At 44.8% G+C, this 10,413-nt stretch overlaps 1 protein-coding gene across 2 annotated transcripts in view; it reads right to left on the reverse strand.

Annotated features, from left to right (window-relative positions):
• Nucleotides 1–5,730, reverse strand: part of SEPTIN2 (septin 2) — a 1,039,523-nt gene extending 1,033,793 nt beyond the window's left edge. Inside the window, exon 1 of one of the 2 annotated variants that reach the window (XM_086944012.1) lies at nucleotides 5,506–5,730. The gene's annotated coding sequence lies outside the window, so the exon portion shown is untranslated. The remainder of the gene's footprint in view (nucleotides 1–5,505) is intronic. The other variant, XM_086944013.1, reaches the window with a different exon arrangement.
• Nucleotides 5,731–10,413: the final 4,683 nt, after the last annotated feature.

Below are 10,413 nucleotides of genomic sequence, written 5' to 3' on the forward strand. Positions count from 1 at the left end.
TCGTAACAGTTTAATTCGTTTGGAGTTCGGCCTAAAGCAACAAAGCAAGGAATGCTTGGGAATACATGCAAAATACTTTTATCAACTTATAACAGCTCCAGCCGGAAGTTTAAAAAGTATGCTTAAGCCAATCTACGGAGAGACCATCAACCCGTGGCAAAGCTACAAGGAAAAAGCAGTGGAAACATGTCTTCTCCCTCTAGAAGGGTGGAATGCTATCCCCGTCGACAGGACTGTCGAGGGGATAGTATTCCAAATCGTATGACACCTTACACGACATGTTTTGAGAAAGCCAAACCAAAGTTGACATATAACCGCGAGGATTACAATGCACTTAATAGTATATTGTATGGCATTATCCCGGAACAGCTTAGGGAGTTGTTCGCGACAGCTGCAGACAGGCTCAGCTCATGCTCGAGCTCCATCTCACATTAAACCACGCACTCTGCCTCCAGGATTGATAAGGCCTTCCATAGGAGTGACTCACAGGTTTATATGTGTCCAGATATAGGTTTAGATCTAGGGATACTATATCTAAGCAAGGGGTGATTACACCAACTTGCCCCAGCTGAGTGATCAGCCAGTTGTGTCAATTTAAGAACCAGCCAGGGGTGGCAAAAGCTATGCTGCAGTCCCTGGTAGGCCTTGGTGGTACCTATGCCCTGAGCACCTATAGTGCATGGTACAGGGGCTGACAAGGAGTCCAGTTCCAATTGGGTTATGTACCTATAGTACATGTATGTGAATTTAGAGAGACAACAGCAGGCTGGGGGTCCGATTAGCAGGCCCACAGCCTCATTAAGTAGAAAACCAGTGAAGCAAAAAGCAAAAATTGGGGTGACCATAGGATAGCAGACCCTACTCTCCTACAACAATGTTTCAGCCGTGCGATACATAAATCGCCAAGGAGGGACAAAATCCCGGCTGTAGGCCAACATTGCGAGGGAATTTTGGCATTTTTGTCTGGATCAGAAGATCAGTGTGATAGCGGAGTATGTGCCCAGCAAGCTCAGAGAGCGGATTGATCCTGAGGGACTTCAGCAATTAGAAACTCCATCCTTCGCTTTTTGTAGAGATCATGAATATGCGAGGTCTTTTCAAGATAGACTTCTTTGCCTGCCACCTCAATGCTCACCTCCCACAGATCTTCAGCTGGAGACCGGATCCGATGGCAATGGGAACGGATGCGTTCCTTCAACATTGGGCGTCTCAGCGGCGCTCTGATTCCGAGAGTGGTGGCCCAGGTCCGTCGACAGGAGACATCAGTAGAGTTGGTCACAACATTGTGGAAGACTCAATCGTGGTTTCCGACACTGTTGGAGTCATCAGTGGACTTACCATTTTAGCTTCCTGTGTTTCCAGTACTTCTCCAGGACCAGTGGGATCCCCTCATCCTCTGGTCCTTCAGAACCAGTGATCCATCATGGTTTGGACGCTCTCAGGAGACACAAACTAATTGAGAGCCTTTCATCGGCGGCCACAGAGTTTATACACCATGCTGGGTTCATTCCACCCGGAAAAGATATTCTGCAAGGAATCAATGGGTGGGTTGGTGCCTTCAACGACAGGTGGATCCCGTGGGATCGGATGTGAAGGAAGTATTGCATTTTTTTTCTGAATGTGCTGAATCAGTTCTTTCGTATAGGTCTGTTAATAATTTCAGGTCAGCTCTCTCGGCTAGACACAATCACATTGATGGTAAGCCATTGAGGATGCATTCCCTAGTGAGAAAGTTGCTGAAGAGCATCAGAGTTGCCCGTCTGCCTCGTCCCATATACACTACGTTACGGGAGGTTTCTAAGGTTTTGTTTTTATTAGAATGTTGGCCAGATAACGATTTATCGTTAAAATAATTATCTGCTAAACTTACTGGTATTCTGTTTAATCTCCTGTAAGAGATTTTCTGATGTGCATCCTTTAGATTTTGGCAGGAAGGGTGTTCTCTCCACAGGGTGTGTCTTTCATCACCTCTAGGAGGACTAAGACTATGTAATGCTCGGTGGAGTATCCTGCTTTTCCTCACAATGACAAATTATGCATTTTAAAATGTTTGAAAGTGCATGAGAAACGCACATTAGCTCATAGAGCAAATCCCTTGGGTCAATCGCTGTTAGCAATCCAAAAGCCTTTCCGTCCTGTTTTCAGTGACCACCTTGGCGCGTTGGGTCAGGTGGGTTATATCTGAAGCTAGTATTGACATTTCTGTTTATGGTGCGCATTCCACCAGTGGTGCTTTGGCCTCTAAGGCTTATATTTTGGGGTCTCGCTTAGAAGACGTTTTGAAAGCTGCAGAGTGGTCTTCGGACTCAATGTTTACTGTGTTTTACTATAAACCCATTTTGCATGTTTCTTCTGTTGTTGTTGGTCAGCTTTAAACCAGCATAATCTGAGCCTCCGGTCCTGCTATAGAATACAACATTTTCCAGCTATTGCAACAAGAATTTTAGATTCTATTAAGGACACGGAGGCGAGGATTATCTCACCCGTTAGGACAGGTAAGATTGTGGAGAGTCTTAGTTGCAGTAATAGAACTTCCCTAGCTGCGGATCCCACTCAGGATCTCTGCAACACACTAAATACCTTCTTTTTCAATAAGATCTGCACCATAAAGCAAAGCATTGTCACCACCTCATCCCCTTTTTCCCCGGCTGATATTTTTTACAATCCTTCCACTCTGGAATCTTTCCCCTCCATTGATGCTGCCTGTTTATCTAAACTCCTCCTCAAAGTTAAATCTGGTTCCCCTGATGACATATGCCCTCCCTACATCTTTCGGGAAGTGGGAGCCGCCATCCCTGAGAGCATGCTTTCCATGATGAATGGATCCCTCTCACAGGGTTTGGTCCCTGCCAGTTTTAAAAAAGCTCTTCTCATCCCTTTGCTGAAAAAGGCTGGGGCTAATCCATCGGATCCTCTCAATTACAGGCCCATTTCCTTGCTGCCGTACTGTGCCAAAATATTGGAGGCCCATGTTTGTGATAGCATGTCCAAATTTTTGGAAGAATCACAGTACCTTGCGCCCAACCAGGCTGGCTTCCGCCCTCTTCATTCTACTGAAGCTGTCATCGTCTCAGTTCAGAACACCTTGAGGCGGAATGCCGATGAGGGGATCCACCAGGCTCTGGTACTATTAGATCTATCTGCGGCATTCAACACGGTTGACTATACCATCTTGGTCAACCGTGTCGAACAGGCCGGTCTCAGGGGCTCTGCGCTGAGCTGGATTCGCTCATTCATTACTGGCCGTACCCAATCCGTGAGGTTGGGCCCCTTCACGGCCCCCACTATTCCTACTACTTGCGGAGTTCCTCAGGGTTCGTCCTTGTCACCGCTACTTTTTAATTTATATTTACGCCCCCTGCTGTATTCCCTTAGGGACACTAGAGTCACCATTTTCAACTATGCAGATGATCTGCAGCTCATCTTTCCCCTAAACACCGAGGACTCAGTGGTAGTGTTTCAAAACACCATGTCTCACATCCTGAGTTGGATGAGCTGCAGTCACCTGAAGCTCAACCCAGGCAAGACTGAGTTGGTCTTGCCTGGGCAGAGTGCACTCAGTTGGAACCCTGGCTTTTGGCCTGCCAGCATGGGAGCCCCACCCTCTAAATCGCCCTCAGTTAAGAGCCTAGGAATTTTTCTTAGCGAAGATCTCTCTCTGAAAAGGCAGGTCAGTGCAGTGGTGTCTTCCAGCCTTTTTCAGTTGAAGAAAATTAAGAAAATTGCTCGTTTCTTCTCTCTGGAAGCGCTCACACAGATTGTCATCTCCCTGGTTCTGTCTAGACTGGATTTCTCTAATAGTCTTTACCTTGGGCTCCAGGTCGGCGAGTTAAAACGCCTCCAGCTGATTCAGAATCAGGCAGCCAGACTCATTCTGAATCTACCTAGGAGGCAGTCTGTCAGACTGGGCCTAAAACAACTACACTGGCTGCCTGTTGAGCAACGGGTGGCTTTCAAGACTGGTTGTATTTTATTTAAGTCCTTACACCAATCTGGCCCCATATTCATCAGAGATCTGTTCAAAAAATATGACCCCTCCAGGAATCTTCGCTCTATGCATAAACATCTTCTGACTGTTCCTACTTACAAAAGGAAGCGTCTTGGAGGTTGTTGCTTTGACCATCTTGCGGCGGCCTTCTGGAACTCCCTCCCTTTTCACCTTAAAACGGGTGGAAACATTCTCAGTTTCAGACACTCCCTCAAAACATGGCTCTTCTCCCAAGCGTTCTGATGAGCTCCTTTTTGCTTCCTCTGACTGATGCGTTGTGTCCCTGTCTATAGCGCCATGAAGCCCCCGGGCGAACGAGCGCTCTACAAATACATTTCAATATCAATGTCAACTGTTGTAAAGGATTTACAATGCAATGTTATTTTTTCCCACCGGGAGATCTCAAATCTTTTTGGGTTCCCTATTTTCAAACTTGTTTCTTTTCCGGAAATTGACTCCAAGCAAACCTAATGCTGCAATGATCCAAGGCATGGATCCCCTTGTTGGAGGGCGGCAGTCGCCTCAAGGAATGTTGGGAATTGCACTCCATTGAGAGTTGGATCTGCTGTTGTTGCTCTCCGTTCAGAGTCAGGACTATTGTTTGTTTTCGGACACTTAAAAGACTGTTTGCAAAGAAAGAGGTAGTCAAGATGGTGCCTTGTTATTATTTTGTATGCTAACCTCTGCTGCTACTGGTTATTGAAGGAGGCGTCGTTCAAAGCTTCAATGGAAACGTACCTTATTGTAATGTTTACTCTTTTCTCATTGGCTGCTGTTGAGTAGTAAAGAAATTGAGAAAGCAAAATCCTCGCCTCTGTGTCCTTAATAGAATCTAAAATCTAGTCGCGATAGCTCGAAAATGTTGTATTCTTCTTCATCATCTGCCACGCCTCCTATTCTCTCCCCGGCTATTTATTGTAAATAAATTAGACATGAAGGGTATTAAACCTAAAACAATTTACCCCATACCACTTCTAAAGCCCGCAAAAATGCCCTACACCAGCCAAGTGTAGTCAAAAATTACTACTTAAAAAAATATAAATTTTTTAAAAAAAACACACACACACATACGAACCTCTACAGTAGCTTCTAAATCCCCACCCTAATCCAACCCATCCATCTTGCCCCCTAAAACAGGCATAACTCCACTAAACAGGAAAGCATGTAGCTTCACTACTTACACTGCAGCCACAACACTGCTAAATTCCTAATCACCTCAAATCAAAGAAAATACTCACCCGCTAAAAAGTCTTAAAAACATGGGAGAACGGTGGACGCAACATAATCACATCTAACATAAAACACACCAATAGCGTTAAAAGAGCGCACGATCAGTTAAACGATTTCAGATTTCTACGACTGTCAAAAGGTCTCAAAAATGCCTCTTACAGCATTAACAACGTTGTCTCGTGAGCGCCGCTGCTTTCTCGTTATAAAGAAACAAAGTATTCTAACTCGGGGGCTCCGTTTCGTGATGGGGGTAGAGGAGTTGGTAGTCAAAATTATCACATACTTACCTACAATAGTGCTCCGCGTAGGTACAGCTAACGGAACAGCACTTTGCAGCAGCTGAAAATAACACGAGACCCGCCCCGGATATTAAACAGGACGAAGCGCGAAAGCCCAACCACCGCTCCCAGTGGGGCAGCTGGTGCGGTCTGCTCTCTGCAGTAGCCAATCAAAGATCACGCTGTTCTTCGAATCGAACCGTGGAATTGTTCGGCTCAAGCGTCACTGTGGGTTTTAGTCTGCTGAGTAAACATTATTTATTTCAATCAAGCTTCATTCTACACGGGGGATTGGGGGATTTGGGGGGGGGGGGGGATGGGGGGATTGGGGGGGGGTGGGGTGTTTGGACTCCAGTTTCAAATTTCAAGGAACCTACTTTAAGTAAGACGCCTTCTCATGTGGAGCGACAGCCTTTGAATGAGTAAAAAAAAAACTAGAGGGCTAACTTCGTTTCCTGAATGTACCATTAGTGGGCGTCATGAATCTGCAACACAAATCATCGTTAAAATCTCTCACCTCCCTACACAGAAAAAATAATGTTATGCCTGGACGGTAGCAGAGGATAGATAATGCGTTCTTTTCTTAAATTTTGTACTAAGTGGCAATTTAAACATTCACATTTACAAAGGAAAGGTAGTGGCTGAGCTGCCGACTTTGGAGCTGTGGAACCAGGTTCGAGCCTTGGCAGTAGCTCAGCTTCCTTGACTATGGGCAAATAGCGAAATCTCCCCGTGATTACCAAAAAATGAACGTGTCCTTGTATAACGTAATTGGTGCTCATGTAAAGCCCCCTAATACCTTCAGGTCGAGCTCTCGCTATATAAAATCTGCACACTACAAATCCCATGAAACTTGAAATTTGCCCCAAACATCTTAGTAAAACAGCAAATCAGAGAACGTTATCAAGTCAGCCTCCAATCACGTAACCTGTTTTGTAGCTGCTCATCAGACGAGAGAAGCAGTAAGGGTTGGAGCCCATCCCTGGCACGTGACACGTGTCACTCTGTCATGTGGCATATACAGCTCATGTGACATGTGCCACAGATTTTTTTTTACAATTTCTTTCATGATTAACTGGAGATACTGTCAGTTATGATTTCCAAAGGACTATCTTTCACTATACTAAAACAAGCATTGGCATAGCCAATAGGTCTCGCTTTTGGGGCCTTATGTGTTTATATTGAAGTTTTGGCCATGTTGTATAGTATTGTGGCTGATGTGTTTTATGTAGAAAAGTTCAAATAAAAAGTGTTGTATGGGGTACTTAGTGGTATTATGTGGAGTGTATGTTGCATTTAGTAGTGTTTAATTATGTGGTGTGATTATGTGATTTTGAGTGGTGTTATGTGGAGTGTATTTATATTGTATTGCGTAAAGTGTAACTATGTGGCATGTTATTATGTGACACTGATTGATATTATGTGGTTTGTATTTATGTTGTATTGAGTAGAGTGCACTTATGTGGCGTGCAATTATGTGGTATTATGTGGGGTGTATGTTGCATTGAGTAGAGTGTTCTTTCAAGCCTCTCACCTTGTTATGCACAACACAAGGTCGCCTCTTAGCTTCACTGGTTACTGGTTACCCCAGTTACAAAGTGCGAATATTGAAGATTTACTGTGCAAGAATTCTTCTTCGGCCCTCGTAGGAGTAAAGGTGTTTTGCTTGGCCAACTATCATTTTGTTGTGACTTCTATGCAGTATAAAGTCTACAAGGGGAGGCTTATTCACCCCAGTAAAGGGTCACAGTCTACTGGTGAGAGCAGATAACACACTGTTCATACTCTGCCTAACTGGACACAACACCATGCATATGGGTTACATACCATTCTTGGGCGAGTTACAGGGCCAAATATAAAAGGGATACTTCGTTTACGGCTGTGAGCATTCATTTATCTTAATTTCAAAAAGTGATTTCTGGGTGTTGCAATTTAGATTCTAAATGTATCTAATAGGACAACAAGTTCTAAAAATACAAGGTCACCTACAATAAGGACCTACGACTGGAAACTCGATTTCCTACAGCTATGTAGCCATCCCCTGAAGCAGCTTTGCAAGAATACGTTGGATTGATGAGAGCACATTACTGATGGCATAAAGAGTAAAGGATCTTATCAAACACCATATAAAATGCATGCTGTGGTTGCAATAAAAAACAAGCATGCAACAACCTTGTGTTTTCAAAGAAGGTGTCAGAGGCGTGCGAGTAAGTCTGATTGTTAGCTTGGCGGTTGCGGGGTGGGGATCACACAGAGAAGGGTATTTCTACTTGCCTAATCCACACTGTAGTGAGTGGGTTCGGCTGAAACATTAGGAACAACTCCCGATTCCGTAGTGTGAGTTGGCGTCCGCTTCAAAGGTCTTTCCCACCTCGCGGAGCCTCAAGGGAGGTGAACGAATGGCAGATGGCAAATCACCAACCCCCTCAGGACTTCTCCTTGATGACGTGGTGCCTCCAAGCACAGGGTAGTACAAAAGGGGGTGGTGATGGACGGAGCATCTGAACCAATCAAACACTCACACCCAGTCACAGGGTGTCCTGCCTGCCACCTATACATGCAGACGTATGTCAGGGAGCAGGCTTCTTTCTATACTCCACAGCGATGACAGCTCCGCTGCCAGCGCAGCTCATTCCCTCCTTTGAGCTCAAAAGCATATAATGCCACAAGGAAGGATGGCAAAACCACACTTCTGTTCGTTGCTTAAAACATTGAAATTGTTAGGGAGGACTCTGGGGGGTGCAATACAGCAAATATGGGAATGTTTGCATTGCACTCCAGGGCTCCTCTCGCCATAGCTTGCCTTGCACTGGTAATGAATGAACTCAACGTACATAGGGTTCACACCCTCCTTACATTTGGAGTTTGTGGACTTATTGGTACTGATGAGTTTTCAGCCAATGACACCACAGCCACGCACATAGAGCTTGTGTTGTCCACAATGTCTATTTGAATACCTCGGTGAAAAGCGAACTCGCTTCTAAAAAATCAAGGTTTGCACTGCTGCAACATCGTAATAGTTCTTAAGTAAAACCCTCTATGAGCGTTTATCTCCAAAAACCAATGACCATGCCTCCGATGAAATTGTCTATCCCGTGAATGAAAAAGACACCAGCAATATACAGCAAAACAATGCCATGCTCAAATAAACAAAAAAAATCATCAAGAGACATCGAATAAAAAATTTAATTAATACAAATATATCCCACAATTAGCTGACTGGAGGACAAACAGAGTGCTCAGGGGGCAAAGTGTCGGCCTGAGATGGTGGTTTGTTGCCACTTGCAGTGACGTGAATTAGGGGTGCGGACTCCCTGAGAAGTGCCTATTGACAGGTTTGTAGCTCCAGGGTTCGCAACATTTGATAATAGTCTTCAGCTGTGAACTTACACGGGGTGAGATTTAAAATGTCTTTGGCGCGTGCAGAGATGAATACATTAGACACATGGTGGCGCTTCATGATTTGAAATTGTCTGCGAGTTGCAGAATTCCTATTATGAAGAAACTGTACTTTAGCGCTAAAGTTACTGACCCGTGTCCGTGCGGAGTCACCTACCCATCGCCGCCGAGCTCGAAAGTGTCCTGTGAAGTGTCCACTCCTGGGCATCCCCAGGGTGAAGCCAGGCATCCTTAGCGCTGTTGGGGCCGGTGTGGAGGTTAAGCAAGCTATTGCCCAGAGTTGCAGCGTGGGGCCCATGATTAGAATAGGCACAGAGGTGAGAATTAACAGGTCCGAGGAAATTGAGCCCGAGACCCCGCCAAGGCGGGAATCGAACCCTGGTCCCTGACCAGAACTCTGCATCAGGGTCTGCCGCTCTAACCATTAAGCCACACTCCTCCTACAGTATTTGCTCACTACTGTGTTCAACACTGAAATACATGAGGGAGGCGGTAGGACTGCAACTTATATTTTATTGCTGATTTGTGGAATGTTCCTGAGTTAACATATGCAGTTTGCCCCAACTATATTGTATGTTGCCTGCGCATGGGGAGCCCTTGAGACGCTAGACACGAGGACTGTATTCTAAAGTATAGCAGTTTTCAGCTCACCCCCCCCCGGATTGTTTTGACTGTTATCTCGGATTGGAGTTTGGACGATTGCTGGTTGCATTATCGCCCTTTTGGTATTATTCATGCATATATCTTTTTCTGAGTTATTTTTTGAGACGTCATCTGTTACGAGTAGATTTCTACAGTGTCCTACGCTGCGAGTCAACGAGCTAGGTGCGGTATGTAATGATGAGCTGTGTTTAATTAACATGGCTGTTGGGCTGCCACGTACACATTTTCACCTGATGCGTTGGACGGTTAATGTCTTCAGTTAAGATTGGTACATAGAATGTGAGGGGTATACATTCGCAGTCACGTAGGTATCAGATCTACTCATACCTCAAGCAACATCATATAGAAATCGGCCTACTGCAAGAGACCCACGTAACCAAAATAGAGAGACCACCTCAGGGGTGTGGAATTTAATAAAATATCTACTTGTCCATGGGGCAAGTTGCTTCACAAATCTACTTGTCCTGTAACAAAATCCACTTGCCCCTTTTGTGCCATGTAATGCGGCAACGAATTATGGCAGCAATTTTATTATATAAGATCTCTGATAATGCCAGGCTCATAACCTAATGGGATTTGAATACTAGCCAATCCCTTATGTTGCCACGTTTCCGCAGATATACATACTGGGGCTGAAGGTAGGTAAGCTATAGTTCAGGGTTGGAATGCCCTTATGAGTCTGTGCAAACCTACTAACTTGCATGTTTAAGGATTTTCACCAACTCTTCTCTAATCTTTTCTCATACTGAGAAAGGTTGGAACTTAACTCCTGACCATGGCAGATGTGAAACTTCTTCCAGGGTTGGGAAAAAATTGTTTGGAGGGAAAGTAAACTTGCAAACGCTTAGATTTTCG

The sequence above is a fragment of the Lissotriton vulgaris genome, chromosome 11 (genome assembly GCF_964263255.1).
Source record: "Lissotriton vulgaris chromosome 11, aLisVul1.2, whole genome shotgun sequence".
Lineage (NCBI taxonomy): Eukaryota > Metazoa > Chordata > Amphibia > Caudata > Salamandridae > Lissotriton > Lissotriton vulgaris.